Below are 25,956 nucleotides of genomic sequence, written 5' to 3' on the forward strand. Positions count from 1 at the left end.
TAGTCAACACTTCTTCCATCAGAGAGCTCCTGGGAAACGTCTGAAGCTTACAGTGGGGCAACTTGGAAAGTGATTTCCTAATGTGCTAACTTCAAAGGAACTTTGAAATCTTGGAATGTAAGATCCAGCACAGTGTTAATCCACCAAAGCACCACTTAATGGCCTGTTTGGGCTTTGTTTTGATAGGTCTTTAATAAGCAGTCAAGCGCTGAAGGTAGCCTTCTGAGAAACGCGTTCCTCTATGCCGTCATTCTAATCTGTGTCTCTATGAATGTGTCACGTTTTATAACAGAGAGCTCAGTGGGCCTACTGTTCTCATGTGAATCTGCCAGCATACCTCATCTTTAGTTCACTGTCCTGCTCCCTTAGGGTCACTGCATGGAGATTCAGATCTTTCCTTCAGGCCAAGAAGGATTCTAGCCACAAACCTTGCTGGGTGGAAGAGAGGATGTGAGCACTTTTCTCTCCTACCTTTTATCCTTTCTTACTCCTTGATAGAAGAAAGAATGGCAGAATAGGCAGCAAAACCAAACAGCTGTTACAAATCTCACTTTCAATATGTAGGCTGCTAGGATGGGAAGGATGGTTATGCCAGCTTCAAAGGGAGTACACCTCTTATCTCCTCGCTGAGGAGCCATGAGTAATGACATAATTTTGGCTTCTCTGTGGTCATGCCCATCAGAGCCACATACCTTTGGAAGGCATGTGTGCATGGACAAGAGTGTAGATGTTTGCATGGGGGTATGTGTGAGAGAGGGAAAGATTCTGTCTTTCCTATCCTGCATGAAAGAACATTTCTCTAACAGCTCAGCTCTCATACATATGTAAAATCTTCTAACTAGAAAATATCATCCATTAAATTGTTCAAGGTCCTTTATACAAAAACCTCTGTGACAAATTATTTTCAGAGCTCAGTGTCAGAAAAGGTTTGTCTCTCCTGAATAATTGGCCTGTTTCCTTCTACTAGAAAAGAAGAAGTTATATAATTCATCATACTTTCTTCTTTGCTTTGGTTACCAGGAAGCTAAATTTTACATGCAAAGACTGTAGTTTTCTTCTTCCATGTTTTTGCTAAAATATAGTTTTCACTTCTCTTTCCCCTCCCCACCTTTACTCCTACTAAATCTGATGGACCCAAATGCTATTTGAAACCAAAATTTGCAAAGTTTATAACAAGTAAACTGAGAATGACAGTAACTATTCACGTGAAATGTTGTATGATATTTGATCTGTATAGTTTGCAGTACGGATTTTTTACCTTTTTCATAATTCCTGCCCTATCCTGCCCCCACCCCCAACCCAGACCTCTTTTTTTAAACTACAACAAATCATCAGGGGAAGCAATGCCTTCACTGGGTCACAGGATTCAGAAGGGTTACTTTGAAGGAAATTCTGGGAGAACTATTTGATGATAAACAGGTATTTGCTTTTCTGCTTGCTTTTTCTCATTTTAATTTACTAGATAGAAAGCACATTTGCCTCATTAAAATTGATATTAACCAAGTTACAGATGATTTCTCTGCATCTAAATTTGAGCTCTACTTCTCAAAATTGGGCATTTGTGGCTTGTCATAAGGATCATGTCCTTAAATCCTTGATTATCAGGGACTTTCTAGATTTCAAATATTCAGATTCTTTCCCAAGAAAAAAAGTCCCAGAAATTCCAGTAATTTGGTTTCCACAATGTATCTCACAAAATGTCTCTTATCCTTGGTTACAGGACAAAAATCCCAGGTCAAACTATACATCCGGGTTTTGAGTTTAGAGAATGTGGCTGCCAGAACCCTAAGGCGTAGTTAGAAGAGTTTGGAGAACGTAAACTGCTTTAAGAAAATGGCTATAACCTGCTGCAGTGTCTCCTATATGAGTAATGAAATCTTGGTATTCATAATTATTGACTCCTAATATTTTCTTATCGAGACCATTACTGGATGATGACGATATTCTTCCCCAGAAGACTTGTTCCAAGGACGTCTGGGATCCAATATCAGACAAGGTAGTTGATAATGATAATAGTCTTCTCTGCGCTCTCCATTCATAATTAGTCCATTCACAATTATGATGTTAAAATAATTTGTCCTAGTAATATATCTATATATATACTACTATTTCCATTTTGTAGATGGGAAAAACAGAAGCTCAGAGATGTCCAGTGGCCTGTCCCAGGTTGCTTGGGGAAGTTTTACAACTTCCTCACCAGTGCTCTGCCCGTCCTATGTAAACAAGTGTAAGGTGGTATTTATATTGTCACTCACTATGCAACCTGTAACTGTTAGCTAGGTCAATGTGCCTTAAGCAATACGTAAGCACTGAGTAAACATAAGTGTATATGCAAATGAACAGTCACATACCAAAAAGCTATTAGCCTAGATATGTTTGAAGAAATGTGCTCTAGGAAGAATTTTAAAACTGGGTTCCGGAAGTAAATACTTTTATGCAACAGTCCTATTAATATTCTACAAAACTATTTAAAAATGATTAGGTCACTATAACATGTCACTAAAAATACAGAGAAAACTAATAATTTTGCAGTGATTGCTACCACCCAAATGAAAGGCCCAGGCAACTGCTGAGGCAAAGAATGAACATTGTTTTAGAATTTCCATATACTCATGAATATGTCTATACAAAGAACACAAAAAGCATGTTTTGGAATTTTCTTTGTTTGAATTGTCTGAATAATTATCTCCAATTTAATTTTTTGTATGTCTATAAGACAGATGGAGAATTGAAAATGACTTAAAGAATTTCAATTTAAAAAATCCATTCCTCATAATGGGTCCTAATGATAGCACTCTTCAAAGTAGAAGTCCATCTGATGTTTTTGTTAGTGGAGGCAAAAGGGAGAGGAAATCCTACTTTCTGGAAAGCCAGCCGTGTTGGCTTTGGCTCACCGTAAGCATCAATACGTAGCAGTGAAACATACCTCACACTCCTTTCCTCCTGTTTTTTTTCATCCTTTACAGGATCTTGAACCTATTGTTTAGTAAGAAACCCTCTACCCCCTTTCTCTTCCGGTCCCAGGCACTTCGGAGCCGTGGGCTTTGGTGCAGACATGGCCAAGTCCAAGAACCATACCACGCACAGCCAGTCCCGAAAATGGCACAGAAAGGGCATCAAGAAACCTCGATCACAAAGATGTGAGTCTCTTAAGGGGATGGATCCCAAGTTCCTGAGGAACATGCGCTTTGCCAAGAAGCACAAGACAGTCCTGAAGAAGATGCAGGCCAACAACGCCAAGTGCACGTGCCAAGGCTGTCAAGGCCCTCGTAAAGCCCAAGGAAGTCAAGCCCAAAATCCCAAAGGAGGGCAGCCGCAAGCTCAGTTGACTTACCTACATTACTCACCCCAAGCGCGGGAAACGTGCTCGCGCCCGTATTGCCAAGGGTCTCAGGCTCTGCCGGCCAATGGCCAAGGCCAAGGCACAAACCAAGGCCCAGGCTGCGGCTGCAACTGTGGCTCAGGCTCAGGCTCCTGCTCCCAAAGGTACCCAGGCCCCCATGAAGGCTGCCAAGTAGAGACCTCTGTCTGCCAGTGTGAGGGCGGAAGGACTGGTGTGACCCCTGGCTGGTGTCCTCCTGCGCTGTTTGTACAAATAAACCTGAGGCAGGATCTGTCAAAAGAAAAGAAAGAAAAAGAAACCCTCCCCTTTTGGGGGTTCCTTTGAAGATTTTCTGCTTTTGCTCAGCCCTGTTCTTCTTCCAATGCCCTGTTCCTCAAGTGAGAAAATAAGGATTGTTTGCATTTCAAATTCCAGGGGTTTGTGTGGTAGAGAAGAAGCTCTGGTTGCATTTTTTCTTTTCTTTTGATAATTAAGATTGGTTTGTATCTTGCACAAACATTCTTCTCATTCATTAAAAGAAATGAAATTTACTGTTCAGGTCTGGAATTTCTTCAGTTCTCCAAATGGATGACCTGTCTGCATCTTCAGAATCAGAGCGCTGGATCAGCCTCTCTTGGCTGGTGAGCTACTTGTTTCCATTGCTCTCGGCCTCGGTGCATTATCAGGAGCAAGACCTTCATCTTCAGACCTTTGGTTCCTAATCTCAGATATCGTTTCTTAAAATTATCAAGATGACTTTATTAAGCAACTGCTGAGCTACCTCACGGATACTGCCAAGGACCCAGACTTTTTCTCTACAGGGAAATAGTAGTATTACCCTTGGGACCTTGGAACAAATTTTTTTTCCTTCACAAACTGAGGATGGCCTCTGTACCTGACCTCCCGAAAAAGTGTATATTTTAAGGAAACTGCTGAGTGTTTACACAATGACAAAGACGACATAGAAGTGTCAAGTGAACAATGACATATGGAATCATAGAAACTCTGGAAGGGACGAAGTACCTGAGAAGACCTCGAGGCCAGGAATCAGCAAACTTTTTCTGTAAAAGATCAGACAATAAATATTTTAGATTTTGTAGGCCATATGGTCTTTGTTGCAACTGTTCAACTCTGCTGTTGTAGTGCAAAAGCAGCCATAGATAATAATGTGTGTGATTATGTGCTAATAAAACTTTATTTATAAAAGCAAGTGGCAGGCTAGATTAGCCTGTGGGCGTAGATTGCTGATCCCGGTCTAGACCAAACTTCTCCCAATGCAGAAACCTCTTATGTAGCACCCAGACCATTCTATTTTTGGACAGCTATATTACCTGGAGGTTTTCTTATACGAAGCTAGGCTGTGTCTCTCTGAAACTCCCACCCACTGTTACTCCCACCATCTCCCTCATGGACCATGGCAGTAGCCTCCTGACTGGTCTCCATGGTTCTACCTTTGCCCGTCTTACAATCTATTCTCTGCCCAGCAGCCACTTTAATCCTTATAAAATGTAAGTCAGATCATGTCATTCTCCAGCTCGAGGCCCTCTCTTGGTTTCCTATGACGTTTAGAATAGGTCAAGACGCATTACGTTGGCCCATAAGGCCCTAAATAGCTGGTTCATGACTGTCTCTAACCTCATTTCCTACTACTCACTGCTCTCTGGCCACACGAGCCTCTTGGTGTTTTTCAAACACGCTGTGTGCCTTCCCATCTCAGGGTCTTTGCACTTGTTTTAATTTCTGCCTGGAATTTCTTCTCCCAGACATTTGCAGGGCTTGCTCCCTCCCTGCATTGAAGTCTCTGCTCAAATGTCACCATCTCAGAGATACCTTCTCCTACTGCTTTATCTGTCATGCTCCATACTTTATTTTATTTTTTAACCCTGTTTTATTTTATTTTATAGAACCTAGCACTATCTAACATTATAAGTATATGTGTATAATTCTTTTATCGTTTTCCCCCATTACCCGTCAGCTTTACATTGGTAGGAATTTATGTGTCTGGTTCACTATTAAATCTGCAATGCTTAGACCAGTGACTGGTATAGGAGATGCTCACTAAGCAATTGTTGAATGCATGATGAATGTAGCTTTGCCCTCTGCAGCTTCCAAAAATACGTATGACCCACATATTCTCATTCTGCCAAATGACAACCTTTCTACACATGAAAGCAAGTTCTACAGTCCCCCTAAATCTCCTCATGACACAGGGTATGTGGCTTTCACATCTGTGACATTTTGCATTATTCTCTTAGGTCCAATGGCTGATCACGTTCCTTAATTTTTGACCTTAGGTTTACGTGCACTTGCCCATCAGATTACACAAATCTGGCCCTGGCCTCTGGGTACCTACATTCCCCGGTCCAGTTTGATTTGGGGGAACTTTTTTCCCTGAGGTTTGCCCAGGCGCTTGTGAAAGGGAATCAAACACCCAGGGTGTGGACATTTGTCATTTCTCTTGGCTGCTCAGCGTCTGAACCCCTTCTTACATTTGAGGAATCCCCCACTTTATTAGACAGAACCTTCTATTCATCACAGAATCTGAAGTTTCCATACCCTCGCTTTCCCAGCCACCCTTGCAGCAAGAGTGCAGTCAGATGACCTCGGCTTCGCCAGTCAGACACTCTGGTGCCAAACTTTGCAGCAGAAGCCATTGAGGCTAAGAAGCAACACCTGCCCAAAATCTATTCTGGTGACACTGTGACAAGGGCAACCATGACATCCTGTTTCAGAGGCAGCAAAGGCAGAGATTCGAGTGCACCCAGCACTCACCTTCTGGCTTACCGGATAATTTCCTTTTATACTGTGTTTATTGTTTACTGTACTAGAATGTTAGCTCCACAGGGCAGGGAGCTTTGTTATGTTCACTTGTGTGTCCCAAGCATTTAGAGCAGGACCTGGCACATGTTAGGAACTCAATAAGTATTTATGAATGAATGCACCCTGAGATGACATTTTTTAATCTATCAGATTGACAAAAACTAATAAATCTGATAACTCAAGGTTGGTCAATGAAAGTATGGAAAGTAAAGGTTTACACATTGTTGGTGAGATCATAAACTGCCTCAAACAACTTTTAAATCTAAAATTTAATATAATTCCACATCTAGGAATTTATCCTGCCACAAAGATCTTAATTCAAAGATGTTCGCTGCAGCATTATTTGCCATAGCAAAATATTGAAAATAATCTGTCAATCAGTAGGAGATTGGTTAAATAAATTATTATATATTCATGGAGTAGAGCTATATGAATTGGCATGGAAAGGTTTCTGAGTCCCAGAACAGTCTGATATAAATAGTACCTAGTACTAGTTTGCAAAGACTTAAATTTTTTTAAAAAATCAGAAGGGTATACACAAGAAAGTTTCTCTAGTGGTTGTTCTGGGGAAGATGGGAGGTTTGGGGTTGGTGGAAAGAGGAATATTTTTGCTTTTTTATTTTATGCCTTTTTAAACTATTTAATTTTTTCTGGTATGCATGTATTATTCATATTTTTAAAAACAAAGAAAATTAAATGAGATGTAATTTTTACTAATCAAATTAGGAAAGTCTTCTGGTTTTGTTTATTCTTTTTTAATGATAATACTCTATGCAGGAAAAGACGTTGTGAAATAGACACTCCTACATTACTAATGGCACTTTAAATTGTTACAATCCTTTTGGAAATAGTTTGATAATATGTAACAAAAGTCTTCAAATATTCATACCTTTTAACACTGTAAAAATTTTTAGAAATCTTAAAGGAATTAAGAGAATCTTAATATTAAGAGAATCTGAACCACATGTGCAAAATGCTTTATAGATAAAGGATCAATCAAATTATTATTTTAAACATCTCCAAACTGGAAATAACTTAAACATCCAATAACATATTAATTAAAGCACATCCATAGAAAGTTAATCTTACCTAATTATTTAAAGTGATATTTACAAAGATTTTGTTACAAAATAGACATGTTTAAAGTACAACATTGAGGGAAAAAATAGACTGTTAGATACAATGTACAGAATAATTACAACCATGTTAAAAGATAATCCTAGAAAAAAATACTGATAACAAAATGTTAGTGGGCAGTAGAACTTTTTCCTACCCTAGTTTTCTCTATTTTCCAAGTTTTCTATAACAAGCATTTATGATGTCATAATGGGAAAAAAAAACCTATTCTATAAAGAAGGAAATGAGGCATATTTGGTATGATTTGTTCATACTCAACCTATTCTGATGTTAAATTAATCTACCAGTTTAATTTCTAAATTAAAGACTTACCATTTCTAAAAATCGACTACAGCATTTGCCAAGAATCAATCATCAAACTTGTCAATTTTTGTTACCCAAAAATACTATTTACTTATTACCAAGTGCTGCCAACTTTATCTTCTAAATATTTATTGACATCACCCCTCCTTTCCTCACCGTCTGCCCTGACTATTGGCCCTGGTTAAAGCCTTTATCCTGACCACACTTTTAGCTTCATTCTTCTTTCCCTCCATTTCATCCTCTACTCTGCCATGAAAGTAATCTTTTTACAATACTGACCTACCACGTGATTCGTTTGCTTAAACCCCTCCACGGCTTTCATGGCTCCAGAGCCATAAGAGTTCAGTTCAGGCTCCATGGCAAGCCTACCGAGTCCTCCTGACATGACCCCTGTCTTCACCTCCCCATCTCACTTCCAGCTCCAAGAATACAGAAGTGCTCACAGTTCTCTGAGCGCCCCCTGCCACTTCACACCTCCTCCACTTTGTTCACACTATTGCTTCAGTCTGGAACCCTCTTCACCTGCTAACTCTCCGCCTTCCTCGAGTCTCAGCTCTGACATCAGCTCCTCCAGGGAGACTCCTCTGACCCACCAGGCTGCTTGGGCCCCCTCCCAGTACACGCACTTCACTAGAATTTCAAAAGTGCTTTCCAAAATTAAACAGATCAATACCACTTGTTATGCTTTCCAAGGCCTTTCACATATAGTAACACATCTAACCCCCATAATAACCTTGTGAAATAGGCAAGAAAGACATAATCCCCATTTTATAGACAAGAAATGCAAGACTCAAAGATAATATACTTGGCTACAGTCACTTGGCTCATAGGCTGGAGCTGAGACTGGTACCCAGGTGTTCTGACCCCTAATGCATGCTCTCTTCTCTTTCAACTTGCTTCCTGAGCTGCTAAGATTAGAGAGGTGAACCTGGAGAGGCTTAGGAGTTGGTAGAGAAAAGGAGGATCTAGCTGAGGGAGAATCTTGAGAACTAGTCTAAGGAGTTATTTTGGCTAGTTAACCACCATTTATTGAGTATCCATTCTATTCCAGATTTGGTGCTAGACACTTAATGCAAATTGCCTTGCCCTGGGTTAAGAGCAGGACCCCAGAGCTCTGCTACGTCATCTGATCCTCAAAACATTCTCATTTTACACACGAAAAGAAAAGTTGCCCCAAGACCACATAACTAGTAAACGGCAGAGTTAACTCAAGTCCAAGCCTGTCTGATGCTGAAGCCTGTGCCCTTCCCGCTATGCAGAAGAGCCTAGTGGTTCAGAGAAGAGATTAGGCTTTGGGGTCATAAAGTCATTGATCGACACTTTCTGGTGATGGGATCTTAAGTGAGTTGCTTAACCTGCTCAGTGATAGTTTCTGTATCTCCAAATGGATACCTCCCAGCACCTTTGTGCACATAAAGTAGCACAATACCTGGCACATGGGAAGTGAGCATATGTGATAAATATGTTTATTATACCACTGAGTTGCGGAGACCTTGAAAGATGTAATGAAAAGGATGTTTGCGGAAACTCTTCTTGGCAGCTGTGTAGAAGGCCTGGGGTAAAGGTAGGGAAGGGACTGTTGCAACAACCCAGGTGTAATAGAGTGAGAACTTGGCCAAGGATGCTGGCTTTGGCAGGAGTGCAGGGGGAGAAAGAAAACGGTGAGCTCACAGGAGCATGAGCAGAAATTGTGAACATGGTTGCTAGAAGCTTTAGAGTTATACATATTATACATTTATTATATTAGTTATTTATGTTTTTAGATTAATATGTATTTCACTAAGCATTTTAACATTGTACTTTTAAGTGGTATTCCATAAATCCCAATAATGACAATGATTTTTACTAACTTTATTTCATGATCCAGGCCTTGAACTTTTAATCCATGTTACTGATGAAATTAATATGAATGATGGATATTTTTCTAACCTGACTGGAGAAGGGGGGATCTCTACTAATCAGTTAAGGCTTTAAAACTTGTCAAATACCATTATAACCACCATCAACCAGAAATCCACGTCTGTCAAGTGGAATCACGGTGTAACAAAATCTCTGTCAGACACAATGTTCTTAGTCTACAGGGTCCAAGCAGGGGAAAATAATGCCCAGTTGTTTCTTAAGAATTGATGGCTAAAAGCATTATATCCCAAACATATGCTGGTCTCTTCCTCTTTCCTCCTTGAAGGTCAGGAATTTTTAAACTGAAGTTTAGATCAGAGTGCAGTTTAGATAGCCGAAGAAAAATTGAGGGGTCCATATTGTTTACACAGAAGCAGAAAAAAGAATTGTCAAAGGCTTGGCTTAAATCAAGTTGTTTTCTTCTCCTAACATGTAAACTCTCAAAATTAATCAGCTAATAAGGCCTTTTCAGTAAGACTACGCAAGTAATAGATTATTTGGTATATTTAGTATGAAAAAAGATTGTTATTCCCCTGACTAGGAAAGAAGAAAACATGTTGTGCAGGGATCATATGAAATAGGGAATTTGTAGTAACCAGACCAACAAAGTCCTATCATTAAGGAGTATCTTGTGGGAGACTGAATATATAAACAGACACATGTAAAAATAGAAGTGACCCACAACGCGCAGCGACCTGCCCAGAAGCCAACCTCTTATCCAGGAAGCCAGCCTGCTAAAAGTCAGACTTGCAGGAAGCCGGATTGCTATCTCTAGTAACAACACAGGAAACTACATACTAATAACTTCTGTAACAATGGGTCCAACACAGCCAGGACGTGATTAATAACTGCCAGCTTCCCTAATTTTTGTCTCTGCTTCCAATTTAGGACCAATAAGAGAAAGCCAGATATGTACCCCTACCAATCACAGAGGATGCCCTCTTCTACTTAGCCCACCCAGGCCGAAAGCCCCCAGTCAGGGCACACATGAAGTCTTCCCTTCTTTCCATTATTAAGCTTTCCTGTCCTCTGCCTGCCTTCGAATCCACCAAAATGCAAGTGACAGTGTCTGACTCCCTTGCTAGAGAGAGCTCCAAATAGAGAGCCTTTGCTTTTCTCATTAAGTTGGTCTTCATTTATTTCCACACTTGAGAACATAAAAATAATGGAAAGACTCTTGGTTTTGTTTTTGTTTTTTGAGGAAGATTTGCCCTGAGCTAACATCTGCTGCCAATCCTCCTCTTTTTGCTGAGGAAGACTGGCCCTGAGCTAACATCCATGCCCATCTTCCTCTGCTTTATATGTGGGACGCCTGCCACAGCATGGCTTGCCAAGCGGTGCCATGTCGACACCCGGGATCCAAACCAGTGAACACCGGGCCACCGGAGTGGAATGTGTGAACTTAATCGCTACACTACTGGGCCAGCCCCAAGGAAAAACTCTTGGTTTTAATAGTATCAACATAAGATACTTTACCTTTGATATCAGTAGCAATTACATGTACAAAACTACAGACTATGTTCAAATGACTGTTAGCACAGTGCAGGACATGTATGCAGAAGGTGTAAACAAGGAATGTAGAATTTGGATAAAAAGTAACCACATGGGAGAAAGTATCAAATATACAATTTCTCTTTCCAACCACATTTCTCTTTTTCCCTTGAGAACAAGTTGTATATGCATCATTTTTAGTCCCAAAAAGTCACATTACCATTGAAATCTTTCCTTTGTTCTCTCCTTCCTTTACTTCTTTTGGTTCCTTGTGTTGCTTTCTTGAGCCAGCCTTTTGCTTAGAGCAAAATGAGCATCTTTTTCATCACATACTTCACTAGGCTGTGGGACCAGCTACATAATTTGCAGGGCCTACTGCACAACGAAAATGCGAGGCTTCTGGTTCAAAAATTATTAGGAATTTCCAGACAGTAAGGCCAGAGCATTAAACCAAGTGTGATGCCCTTCTGAATGCAGGGCCCTATGTGACCACACAGTGCCCACACGGAGAAGCCACCCCTGCTCGCCCAAAGGTAAACACAGCTTAGGAAACATTTCCCCCCACTCCTCTGCTTTATTTTCTCTTTGTTTTGCTAAGGGGATAATCTCTGAAAAAAAACACATCCTTGTCATAACAATAAAACAGAAAGAAGACAAGCAGAACTTTTTTCCTGATCTTTTTATCACTGTTAACCCCAGTTTATATTTTGGAGGGACCGTATCCCCAGGAAGGAAAGATACTGTCTCCATACTCTCCCTGGCCTGCATATACTGTACTTGGCCAACTCTGAGACCTGAGACCCTAAAACCTAAGCACCTGAGACCATCAAATGGGCTTTTCTAGGAGGCTGGAACGCCCCACGAAGGCAAGGCTTTTAGCGCACTCTTTTTCAGAAAAAGCAGAAATCTGTCAGTGATAGAAAAAATTAGATACTAGAAGTTTGTAAACTGGGTTAAATGAATCATTAGATAGTCTGTTATTTGCTAAAAATAGTAAAAACACATTGAATAGCAAGTGGCCATGAATATTTAACTGCCGCGTTCCCTTTTTATGTACAGTGTATTGCAGCTGTTGTAACTACAACAAAGAAGGAACGGTAGGAAAGCACAGCGCACAAAAAGGGGATTCTTGTTCTCTTTCTGCTGTAAAGAGTCAGCTATTTTTTCACTTAGAGAAAATGAACCTATGTTGTCCCATGGTTTCAAAATCTCAGTCTTCAGCAACTGGGACCAGATGATGCCTATAAATAATATTATCAAACAAAAAATCCATTATTCATCTTCCTCTGGAAAATTTATTGGCACAAAGTTTAGGGTGAATAATTTCACAAAAGTCCTGAAAGTTTTTCAGAGCAAGATTTAACTAGGACTATACTTTATAAAACTAAACTAAAATGTTATGTTAAATTAAATAACATGTACGACCTGGCATAAAACTTGGGACTCATGAGTTTTGTTTGCTAAGGAAGTTAGGGCATTTTTGCACTTATTTTGTCTTTGTTTAGGATCTCAGGCCACTAGAGGCTAAGGCACTTATAGGACAAGTCACCATGTCTGGTCATGTCTTGTCATATCTTCACACATTCATGCAGAACCGAGTCCAAGACCTTCTGCAAGACATTTAAAGGAAGCAGTACAGACGAAAAAGCAAGGATGTGCTGACAGACTTGGGTTTGAACCCTGGGGATGTCAACAAAGCCTTACGACCTTGAAAAAAGTCACATAATCTGCCTCAGTTTTCTCATCTATAAAGATGGAAAGAAACAGGGTTGTTGTAAGGATTCAATAAGATAAATAAAGCGCCTGGCATATAGTGGGTAGCAATAAGAGTCAGTTGCCTTCCTTGTCCCTCCCCACCCCCAAATCTAGTTTCAACCTAATTTTCTACCACATGGCGCTCTGCTTCAGCCAGGCTGTCTGTTGCTCACCATCCCCTGGACACTGTTACGAAGACCTGCCTTTTCGTAAATGTTCTCCTCAGCCTAGAGCGTCCTCCCTGCCTCTCCTCATCTAGCTACACCCTACTTATCCTTGAAGATCCAGCTCAAGCCTCACTGCTTCTTGACAGCCCTCCCCAGACCGCTGCCCCACGCTTTCCGGAAGCCTATTGTCCGTGTCAGAGTCAGTATTCCATACTGTTATTATACTTTTTATGCTTGTCTTATCTCCCCAAAGGTACTGTAAGCTACTTGGGGGCAAGGATGGGCCCTTCTTTTCATTCGTATCCTCTACAGAGATGATTACAGCGTGACGCCCATGACAAGTTCTCAATAATTACATGCTGAGTGTATGAATGAGTGCTGCATCATGTTGCATTTTGCTAAATTATACAGGTATGCCTGGGGGTTGAAATGTGAGAAAATGACACTGCTATTTCTCCTCCTTCTGATGCAGATTGCCGTTTAAAATATTATCTGTCCGACCATTTTTTTATGTGGTATTTCTTCTCTAATATTTCAGTACACCACTTAAAATCTGACCTGAAAAAAAGTATTAAAGTGTGTGTGTGTTTCAAATGGAAGAAAAAAGCACCAGCTATGACTAATGTCTTCAATTTATAGTATATCCAATTTGGAGAAGACCATGCTTTTTCATAAGGTTACATAACTGCTAACAAAAACATTTTCAGCCACAGGATGTATTTTGGAAGAATTTAGCCCTTCATTAGACTAGGAAAAATGTAAAAAGCCAAGGGCACAACTTTCTTTGATGCACATCTTCACCTACATAGAGAAGCACTCAAATATTTGTCAAATTGAATGGTCTCTCTTCATTGAATGTTTGATGGTAGACAGAAAGTAGATTGCAAACATTCCTGAAAAAATGGTTCATTCTAATTCTAGATATTACTTCCTTGTTGACTACATAGATATTACCAACTACTGCATGTTAGCATCAAGAATAATTAAAGAGAATGAATGAGACATGATGTGTATTTCCACTTCCACAGTTGTGGATTGAATAATCCAAACAAGGAGACCAGTCTCTTACCCACTTCCTAACACTTGTTGTTACAGCCCTTTGGAAGTGGAATGATGGTGAGTAGTCCTCCAAATGAATCATGAGTACTAGAACCCCAGGTAATTTGTTGACTGCAGACATGCTAGGAAGTAAGACCCAAAGGTGGATAACAGGTTATCCTGGTGAATATCTCAAGTTTACACTGTACTTCAGCAGTCTTTTCTACTCATGTACGAGACTGTGAAATCTGGGCCAGACCAAGATGTTGTATGAGTCTTACTTAAGAGTGAAGCTAACACAATCTCTTTAAAATACACAAAAATAACACTCTTTAAAATTTAAGAACTCTAACTTATCAGTAGTCCAATAGAAGAGTTTAAACTCCTGGTTGCACAACAATTCAAGTTTTCATTTTATTTATTTTTTTTGGAGGAAGATTATCCCTGAACTAACATCTGCTGCCAATCCTCCTCTGTTTTTTGCTGGGGAAGACTGGCACTGAGCTAACATCTGTGCCCATCTTCCTCTACTTTATATGTGGGACATCTGCCACAGCACGGCTTGACAAGCAGTGTGTAGACCCGCATCCGGGATCTGAACCAGTGAACCCTGGGCAACCGAAGTGGAACATGCGAACTTAACTGCTGCACCACCGGGCCGGCCCCCAAATTTTTGTTTTTAAGTGTGCCAAAAAAAAGTTAGAAAGCAACATCTGTCCCTGTTGTCTATGTCAGTCTGATAAGGACAGATTTTAAATTCTAAACTCTTATTTTGTTCTTTACCTTGAGGATTTATTTTGCAGCTGGAGTAGATGTGAGAATTAAGAGCTATAAGAGAGAGTTTGACTCAATCATCAGAAGCAAAAAATTGTTTTCAAGGACAGGAATGAATTCTGACATTTTAATTACAAGCTCAGTGGAAAGTTTGATAGTAGAATGTGAGCTCTGGATATTATTATTATGTTGTCATTATGAATTAATGACTGCAAAAGAAATCAGTTTTGAGCAGTAATGGTAAATTACAGAGAAAAACTTATGGAACTGCTTTCTACTTCTCAATGAACCAAGAGTATTCATCATAACTTGCTTGATTGAAAAAAATCAGAACAGTGGAAAAATACAGAGACATAGATTTTTTTAATGGATTATGTAAATATGAGGCAACTTTTTCTTAGCAATTCAGAAGATGCTCATCATAACATCATTTGTAATATCAAAAAACTAGAAGCAACATACTCCATAATATATAAAGAATTCATACAGCTGAACTACAAAAAAAACAAACAAGCCAATCAAAAAATGGGCAGAGGATATGAACAAACATTTTTCCAAAGAAGATATACAGATGCCCAATAGGCACATGAAAAGATGTTCAACATCACTAATCATCAGGGAAATGCAAATCAAAATGACACTTAGATATCACTTTATGCCTGTCAGAATGGCTACAATTACCAAGACAAAACATAACAGTGTTGGAGAGGTTGGGGAGAAAAGGGGACCCTCATGCACTGCTGGTGGGAATACAAACTGGTGCAGCCACTATGGAAAACAGTATGGAGATTTCTCAAAAAAATTAAAAATAGAAATACCATATGACCATATGAAATAGTGGGTATTTAACCAAAAAACTCGAAATCCACAATGCAGAGAGACTTTTGCACCCGTATGTCCACTGCAGCATTATTCACAATAGCCAAGATGTGGAAGCATGCCAAGTGCCCACTGACTGATGATTGGATAAAGACGATGTGGTATATATACAATGGAATACTACTCAGCCATAAAAAAAGACAAAATCGTCCCATTCACAACCACATGGATGTACCTTGAGGGTATTATGTTGAGTGAAATAAGCCAGACAGAGAAAGAGAATGATTTCACTCGTTTGTGGAACATAAACAAACTTATGGATAAAGAGAATAGTTTAGTGGTTACCAGAGGGAAAGAGGGTGGGAGGTGGGTACAAGGGGTGAAGGGGCACATTTATATGGTGTCTGACAAATAATAATATACACCTGAAATTTCACAATGTTATAAACTATTATGGCCACAATAAAAAAAAGCTGGAAGCAATCTAAATGTTTAACACTGTGCAAATGAGTAAATCATAGTCCAATTAGTGGCTTATGCAATTATTAAAAATTATAAATATTAAGATTATATCATGAATTTAAAAATATAAATGATGCAAGGTTTTACATTTTGCATATCCCAACATTGATGTATGCTTCGACTACAAGCATGTAAAAATATGCACAAGGGAAAATCATGGAAGGGAAAGTACAGAAATGATTACAGAATTTATATCTGCGTGGTGACATTATGGATTTTTCTCTTCTTTAACTCAAATCTCATGTAATGTTTTAAATTCTATTTATAATTTTAAAAGGTTAATTTCTAGTTTTAAAGACCTATTACATACTGAGTTATATTCATCGGATTAAATTTTATGAAATTGCCAATTTTCAATCTTTTTTTTTTTTGAGCTAACATCTGTGGCCAATCTTCCTCTATTTTGTATGCAGGATGCTGCCACAGCATGGCTTGATGAGCAGTGTGTAGGTCCGCGCCTGAGATCCAAACCCATGAACCCTGGGCCACCAAAGTGAAGTGTGCAAACTTAACTCTATGCCACTGAGCTGGCACCTCAATCATTTTTGACTTACAAAAACTGCAATATATTGTCAACCTAACACTCTATAATCGCTGTCCAGCTAACAAAATGAATCCTTTTTTGGAATAAAAGTTGCTAATTCCCATTCTAAAATGTTCCTTAAGCTTCAAAATGGAGTCCAATGTTGTGAAAATTTTTAATGAAATAAATTACTTGAAAATCACATTTGAAACTGCAACTCCAATATACAGAGGTTTTTGATTTTTTAGAAAACAAACTCAGTTCAACTGAGTTGATGCAAAGCTACTGCCATTGCATCTATTTTTTCGTCTTTGAAATGAAGCGCCATGTTCATTTTTAAATTATTAAATGGCCAGTATAAAGAAAAACATCCATAATTTAATAAGTAAATTTGCTTCTAACCTGTGCTGGGGATGACATTTAAATTGCTTCATACTCTGTGATTACTCAGAGATAATTAGTCCTCTAAATATTATTGTAACGAAAATCATGGGTTTAATGAACCACACAAATTCACACCAAACAGAATCTTTATTTCTTTACTGAATATTTAAGTTCAGTATAAAAATTGTTTAACGATTGGTTAGAATTTTTAAAAGTAGTTTAGGGCAAGCCAGGCCATAAAAACGTAAAGTGAAATTAAATGTATTCATAAGAACTTGTAATAGCAGTCATAGAAAAAAGAGGATCAGCCTGGATTTGAGAGAAAGATAGACTTCGTCTTTGCTATACAATTGCTGTTGTAAGCATTTGTTATTAAGGATCAATGTTTCTGAATTTCAGAGAAGCATTTTACAGTCTTTTATGATATATTTGTTAATAAAGTACAGAAATATGGACTCCTTGAAGGAAGAGACAGTAGAATTTCTGTGTGTGTGTGTGTGTCTGTGGTGTTCATATTTGTATCACCAGCACCAAGCACAGTGCCTGACACATGGTAGGTAACCAATAAAAGTTTGATGAATAAACACCTGGGTTGGTTGAACAAGCATATTAAAACAAAAGTGCAGGTAAAGTGCTTGAAGAGAGGCCATTTGTGGACCTTAACCTTGTCTGAGTCCTGTTTTCAGTGACTTGGCTAGGGATACAGGAGACATATTCAATAAGTGCTGCAGGTTATAGAGTGTTGGTGGGACTAGCCAAGGACATCAAGATGCTAAGTTATCTTAGACTTGGAATGATGAGTTAAAGCCTGTATGATGAAATTTTAAAGCAATAAATGCAAAGTCTTCCATTTAAGTTTTTTGAAAGAAATTAATTTCACAGGTACAGGATGACAGAGATTGGACTTGGTGGCAACTTCTGTGTTAAGAACTTGGGAATTCATGTGACCACAAGCTTAATCTAAGCCAACAGTGCTTTTTTTCAAATTGTAATAAAAAATACATAACATAAAATTTACCATTTTTAAGTTACAGTACAGTAGTGTTAACTATATGCACCACATTGTGCCGGAGATCCCTAGAACTTTTTCGTCTTGCAAAACTGGAACTCTATACCCATTGAACAATAACTCCCATGGCCTCCTCCACCTCCAGCACCTGGCAACCACCATTCTGCTTTCTGTTTCCAAGAGTCTAACTACTTTAGATTCCTCACGTAAGTGGAATCACACAGTATTTGTCTTTTTGTGACTGGCTTATTTCATTTAGCATAATGTCCTCAAGGTTCATTTATGTTGCAGGATGAGACAGGATCTCCTTCTTTTTTAAAGGCTGCATAATGTTCCATTGTAAGTATACACCACACTTTGTTTATCTTTTCATACCTTGATGGACACTTGGGGTGCTTCCACCTCTTGGCTATTGTGTATAATCCTGCAATGAACACAGGTGTACAAATATCTCTTTAAGATTCTGTTTTCAATCCTTTTGGATGTATACCCAGAAGCGGAATTGCTGGATCACATTGTAATTCTAGGTTTAATTTTTTGAAGAACCTCCAGACTGTTTTGCATGGTTGCTACACAATTTTACATTCCTACCAACAGTCCACAAAGCTTCCGAGTTCTCCAAATCCTTGTCAACACTTGTTATTTGCTGTTTTCTTGATAATGGCCATCTTAATGGATGTGAGGTGGTATCTCATTGTGATTTTGCTTTGCATTTCCCTGATGATTAGTGATATTGAATATCTTTTATATGTTTGTTGGCCCTCTGTATATCTTCCTTGAAGAAATGTCTGTTCAAGTCCTCTATCCATTGTTTTAATCAGGTTATTTGTTTTTTATGTAGTTGAGTTGTAGGAGTTCTTTACATATTCTGAATCTTTTCTTTTCTTCTTCTCCCCAAAGACCCTGATACATGGTTGTATATTCTGGTTGTAGGTTCTTCTGGTTGTGTATATTCTGAATATTAATCCATTATCAGATATATGGTTTGCAAGACTTTCTCCCATTCCATAGGTTGCCTTTTTACTCTGTTGATCGTTTCCTTTGATGCACAGAAGTTTTTCAGTTTGATTTGGTTCCACTTGTCTGTTTTCACTTTTGTTGCCTGTACTTTTGGTGTCATATCCAAGAAATCATTGCCAAATCCAATATCACGAAGCTTTTCCCCTCTGTTTTCCTCTAGGGGTTTTATGGTTTTAGTTTTTACATTTAGGACTTTAATCCATTTTGAGTTAATTTTTGCATATGGTGTAAGGTAAGGATTTTAAGATTAATTTTTGTTTGAAATTTTCTATTTTAGATTTTTTTATAGCCTTAACAATATTACCTTTCCAATAGAAATAAGCCAACTCAAACTAATTTGAACTTTAGAACAATGCCAAAACTAACAAAAGAACATATAATTGATTTTTTTATAGTAAAGATATTGGGAGTTTTTAGTGCATATTTGTTACAAACACGGCCTTTGGAGTCAGAGCAGCCTGAGTTGAATCCTACAGCACTGCCTATGGTGGGCGCTTTGAGCAGGTTTCCTGACCACTCCAAGCCTACACTTTCCCTTTTGTAAGAGAGAAACTAGAGTTTCTACCTTATAGGGATCTAGTGGCACCTCACCAGTTCTCGACAGGTTTAAATGAAATAAGGTAATCACAGTGTCTGGAACATGATAAACACATCATAGATGGTAGTCTGGCTGTTATTATTATTATCAAATGTTGATTTATTTAAGAATTTCTGTTCCTTCTGACGACCCCAAGATTTAGAATTTGTTTAAGAGAACAAAAGTTGAACTTTGAGAAGCTGTTAGGTCCAATTTTGCTTGTTTCTAGATATGATGGGAAGGATTTTGCAGAAATCACCCCCAGAAGCTGTCTGTTTAGCTGTTGCTTGCTCTGGAAACAACTCAAACTCTCCACCACTTGGTTAGGGCTATGCTCTCATAATGCTCTGGCTTGATGGATCCTCTGTTTAACACTCTCACGGCGACGTCTATAGCTTGTGTCTGCCCTTATTTGGAAATAACAATTCGTTTTTCCTCTGGAGAATTGTCCTTCCCTGCCACATGCAGTCTTATTAGGATTGTTAGTGAAGCTGCTTGGCGCTCCCGGGCCAAGGGATGGTCATGTGATCCACCTTGACCAATCAGACTCTTCTGCAATTTGCATTGAGTAAGAGTAATTGACACAATGTTGGGAAATGATGGAGCTGATCTGTTCCAACTGTGGAGCCTTGAAGAGGCTCTCTTTTTTTTTTTTCCTGTCCTCTGAATCTTTGGAGCTTTTCACATTTCTGTTGTTTTGAGGGCCTGTTTCTTCATTTTTTCCTGAAGTTTTCATGAACTACCTCATGTCCTTCCACAAATTTTTTTTGCCTAAGACAGCAGATTAGCAGTGTTGCTTGCACTCTGAGGGCCTGAATGGGTTTAGCACTTGTCACCTGGTACTACAGTCGACAGTTTGCCTATCCTCCCCTAGCATCATATCCCTTGGGAATAAGAACTCTGACCACTACAACATGTATAAAGTAGAGGAAGATGGGCACAGATGTTAGCTCAGGGCCAGGCTTCCTCAGCTAAAAAGAGGAAAATTGGCAGCAGTTAGCTCAGGGCTAATGTTCCTCAAAAAAAAAAAGAAAAGAAAGAAGAATGTGTCAGACCAAGTAATCTTTCCATTTCTAATATAGTTTTTTAAAATTATTACCCTTATTAGCAGCTTTATTGAGATATACTTTACATACCATAAAATTCATCCATTTTAAGTATATGATCAAGTGACTTTTGGTATATTTACAAAGTTATGCAACCATCACCACAATCTGATTTAAAATAGTTCCATCACCACAAAAAGAAATCTCATACCCATTTAATTGCTTCCCATTCCCATCCCCAATCCTGGGGAACCACTAATGTACTTTCTGTCTCTATAAATTTGCTTTTTTGGACATTCCATATAAAAGGAATCCTGCGATATGTGTTCTTTTGTGTCTAGCTTCTTTCACTGACCAAGATGTTTTTGAGATTCATCCATGTTGTAAGGATCATCCATGTAGAAGCATGTATCAGTACTCTGTTCCTTTTTATCGATGAATGGTATTCTATTGTTCCATTTTTTAATCGATTCTCCACTGATGGACATATCTGTTATTTCTACTTTTCAACTGTTGTGAATAATGCTGCTATGAACACTTGCACGCAGCCTTTGTGGGGAAATTTTTTTTCATTTCTCTGGGGTAGATACCTAAGAATGAAATTGCTAGGCCATGTAGTAAATTTATGTTTAACTTGTAAGATATTGCTACACCACTTTGCAAAATGACTGTATCATTTTTATATTCCTTCATCCATGTATGAAGCTTTCTATCCTTTCCAATATTTATTATCTTCTTTATATTATGTGTATGTATGTATAGATGATATTTGTATATTATTAACATATATTATCTATATCTATCTATATAGTCTTTTTCGTTATAGCCATTCCAGTTTTTGTGAAGTGGTATTGCATTGTGATTTTAATTTGCTTTTCCCTAATGACTAACGATGTTGAACATTTTTCATGTGCTTATTAAATGTTTATATATCTTCTTGGTAAAATGTCTATTCAAGTTTTCTTTGGCCGTTTTTTGATGTGTTATTTGTCTTCGTTTCACTGAGTTATAAAAGTTCTTTGTATATCCTGGATACAAGTCCTTTATCAGATATGAGTTTTGCAAATATTTTGTCTAAGTCTATTGTTTGACTTTTCGTTGTCTTAATGATGTCTTTTGAAGTCCAGCAGGGATTTTGATCTGGATTTTGTTGACTCTGTAGATTAATACGCTGCTTATTTTTTAGGCTTAAGCCAAGACAAAAGCACCAATGTGGAATTTTTTTATAGCAGGGTAATAAGATTCATTCATAAGCACTCAGTCTGGACATAAAGATGAGTTAGTTTCCTGTCCTATCCCAGAAGATTGATGGTCTACTTAGTTTGAGGGTGGACATGAAGGAGACAGGAAAAATACCAGATATGAGCAGGAAGGCAGAATGCCTGGTACATAGTAAGAATTCAATGATTTTTTTTTTTTTTTGCTGAGGAAGATTAGCCCTGAGCTAACACTGGTGCCCGTCTTCCTCTATTTTGCACACGGGACGCTGCCACATCATGGCTTGATGAGCGGTATTTGGTCCATGCCTGGGAACAAAACCTGCAAACCCCAGGCTGCAGAAGCGGAGCATGTGAACTTAACCACTCCGCCACTGGGCCATCCCCCAATGAATATTTTTCGAATGAATGAATAAATAAATGATGGAATTAATAATCAAAGATGGCTGTAATGGTTTCCTTTAGTTTTCTCTTTTTTAGTTTAAATATTTCAATAGTTTAGTTTAAAGAACTTTAAATGTTCTTCATATGAAATAATTTCTAGACCTTCCTCGTTCTGGTTACTCTCCATGGATACAATGTTTCTCATAGAATATGGAGACAGAATTCCACACCATGGGCTGTGGTATATGTGGTTTGATGAGTGCAAAAGAGAGCAGACTTTTATTTCCCAACATTTGAATACTGTATTCTCCTTAATATCACCTAACATTGTACATTGTAAAAAATTTGGCACTACTATAGCCAAAGCAAACTTGAGAAAGAAACACAAAGCTGGAGTCCTCATACTTCCTGATTTCAAAACATATTACAAAGCTACAGTAATCAAGACACTATGGTACTGGTGTAAAGACAGACATATAGACCAATGGAACCAAACAGAGAGCCTACAAATAAGCCCTAACGTCTATGGTCAGATGATCTTTGACGAGGTTGCCAAGGCTACACATGGCAAAAGAATAGGCTCTTCAACAACTGGTGTTGGGAAAACTGGATTTCCACATGCAAAAGAATGAAGTTGGATCCTTACCTTACACCCTGTTACAGACAAATCAACTCAAAATGGATCGAGGACCTAAATGTAAGACCTAAAACTATAAAACTCTTAGAAGAAAACATAGGACAAAAGCTTCCAACATTGGATTTGGCAATGATTTCTTGGATATGACACCAAAGGCACAGGCGACAAAAGAAAAAATAGACAAACTGGACTTCAGAAAAATGTAAATTTTGTTTGCATCGAAAGATACTATTAACAGAATAAGAAAGCAACCCACAAAACGAGAGAAAATATTTGCAAATCATATATCTAATAAGGGATTGATATCCAGAATATATAGAGAACTCCTAAAACTCAACAGCAAGGAAACAAACAACCCAATTTGAAAATGGGCTAACAACTTGAACAGACACTTCTCCAAAAAAGATAGACAAATGGCCAATAAACACAAGAAAAGATGCTCAACATCACTAATCATTAGGGAAATGCAAATCAAAACTACAGTGAGATACCACCTAACACCCATTAGTATGGCTACTATCAAAACAACAGAATAACAAGTGTTGGCAAGAGTATGGAGAAATCTGAACTCTTGTGGACTGTTGGTGGGAATGAAAATGGTATAGCCACTGCAGAAAAATAGTTCCTCAAAAAATTAAAATAGAACTGTCATATGATCCAGCAATTCTACTTCTGGGTACATATCCAAAAGAAGTGAAAACAGAATCTCAAAGAGAGATTTGTACACTCATGCTCATTGCAGCATTATTCACAATAGCCAAGAGGTGGAAGCAACCCAAGTATCCACCAATATATGAATAGGTAAACAAAATGTAGTATGTGCATACAATAGAATATTATTCAGTCTTAAAAGGGAGGGAAATTCTGACTTATGCTACAACATGGATGAACTTTGAGGACATTATACTCAGTGAAATAAGCCAGTCACAAAGAGATAAATAATGTATGATTCCACTTACATGAGGGACTTAGAGTAGTCAAAATCCTAGAGACGGGAAGTAGAATGGTGGTTTCCAGGGGCTGGGGAAGGTCTGAATGGGGAGCTCTTGTTTAATGGGGATAGAGTTTCACTTTCACAAGATGAAGAGTGCTGGAGATGGTTGGTTGTAATGGTAGCACAACATTATGGATGTACTTAAATAGCATTGAACTGTACAATTGAAAATGGTTAAGGTGGTAAATTTTATATGTATTTTAACCACAATTTTTAAAAATTGGAAAAAATTCCAGAAAGTAGAATGGTTGCCAGGGCTGCGGGTGGCAAGGGTGGAAGCAGGGAGTTGTTCAACAGATATAGAGTTTCAGTTTTGGAAGATGAAAAAGTGCTAGAGCTCTATTGTACAGCAGTGTGAATAAAACAAATACTAGGAAGGTAACACTACTGAACTTATGCTTAAGCATGGTGAAGACGGAAAACATTAGCTTCAGGCAATTCGACTTTCTAAGGAGCAAACATCTCCAAATGTTGTTATCAAAGAAACCAGCGCACCGTTACAGATTCGTCTGCAGGTATTGTCTCCAGGTGAAAACAACAGAAATAAAAGTCATATGATGTGTGAACCTTCAAGCTTTGTGGAAACTCAGTACCAGGTCTGAAGTAACAGCTACGCAGAAGCAGCTGTTATGCATAGTCCGTGCCATATTAATGAAGAGAACAAACAACTTCAAAATGGTCAGATATCACGTGTTTATCTAAATGACAATTTACTTTCTTTTTTAGGTACAGGTATAATAAAAATGTTGAATAATCAGTCTCTAGGCTCAACCAAGAGTTCGCAGATATTTTTTTTTTGTAAGAATGGGTTTTCAGGTAGTAGAGTTTGCCATTTTTGGAGAAGTTTAAACCTTCACATAGTTTGAAAAGAAATACTCCTTCAATATTTGGTAACTACATTTCAGCATTTGAATCATTTGCAGCTTTCTTTGCCTCCTCAATTTAATTGCAAACACCTTCAACAGAGTGATAGCGAACTAATTAGCAATTCCTTTTCCTTAAAAAAATACTCCTAATCAAGGAAGATAATCATTTTTGATTAAACAACAACCAGAGTTATCAAATGTAAATTTGCAATTGATTACGGAAAAAAAATGCAGTGTGTGCTTTCCCTCTTAATAACAGTAAGCATTATTTCTTTTCCACTCAGTTATATTTAGTTTCTCAGATTAGTTTAGGCTGATCCATCTTTTTTGATGATGTATTCACTATGAATGTCTATAGTATTTCCCAGAAGAATTATCCCTTTGCAAACAAAATACCCAGATGCAAAGTATGCATATGATAAAAAGAAATCTGGCAGTTGCCCAAACATTTTAATAATTTGGATGCTACTAAACAACTATAATTCAGTCTTTCAAGTCCTTCAGGGAATAGTAAGGTCATAGGGAATAATATTTAGACCTAAAAGATACAAGGCTGACTATCTCATCTTAGCAGAGAATTCTTTCATCCATTTATTTATTCATCCAGGAAAAATGTAATAAGGACCTACTGTGTTCCAAACACCATCTGAGGTTCTGGAGCTCTTGGTGGAGCTCCTGCCCTTGGTGGAGTGTACAGGCTGCTTGGGAAAACAGGAAAGCTAACAGCCAATTGCAAATCAGTAGGACGCATGTTACCAGTGGGAAATAAGCAGGGTAGGCCTACTTACTAAGACATTGAGGGAGTTAGGGAGCCCAGAAGGAGGTGCAGCCTGAGTTTGGTCCTGAAGGACCAATAGGGGTCGCGTAGGTAAGGTAAAGGGAGCAAAGATCAACATGTATAGAGTTTCACAGGTGAGAAAACGCATGTCTTTTGGGAAGACCTATAAGAAGTTCAGCATGGCTAGAATAGAAGCGAGAGGAGAAAATGCTGAGAAAAGAGGCCAGAATGGTAAAGAAAGAATCATTTTATGAAGAACAGTATGCACCTTCTGGAGAAATTTGCATGCTATTCTGAAAGGAGTGGAGATCTACTGTAAGGTCCATTTTAATAGATTTCTTATTATTCATGCAGATTAAATTTGCCTTTTCCCTCCCATATGCACTGTACTGGATTGCAAACTGGATCCGCCTCTGGTTCAGAAAATGCTGGTTAAAGTCAGAAGACGCAGGCAGTTAAATATTCTTCATTCTC

General features: G+C 38.4%; 1 pseudogene; it reads left to right on the plus strand.

The window, feature by feature from the left end:
* Positions 1–3,055: 3,055 nt before the first annotated feature.
* On the plus strand, positions 3,056–3,518 carry LOC124229778 (60S ribosomal protein L29-like; annotated as a pseudogene).
* The last annotated feature ends 22,438 nt before the right edge of the window (positions 3,519–25,956 follow it).

This window comes from Equus quagga, chromosome 18, assembly GCF_021613505.1.
Source record: "Equus quagga isolate Etosha38 chromosome 18, UCLA_HA_Equagga_1.0, whole genome shotgun sequence".
Lineage (NCBI taxonomy): Eukaryota > Metazoa > Chordata > Mammalia > Perissodactyla > Equidae > Equus > Equus quagga.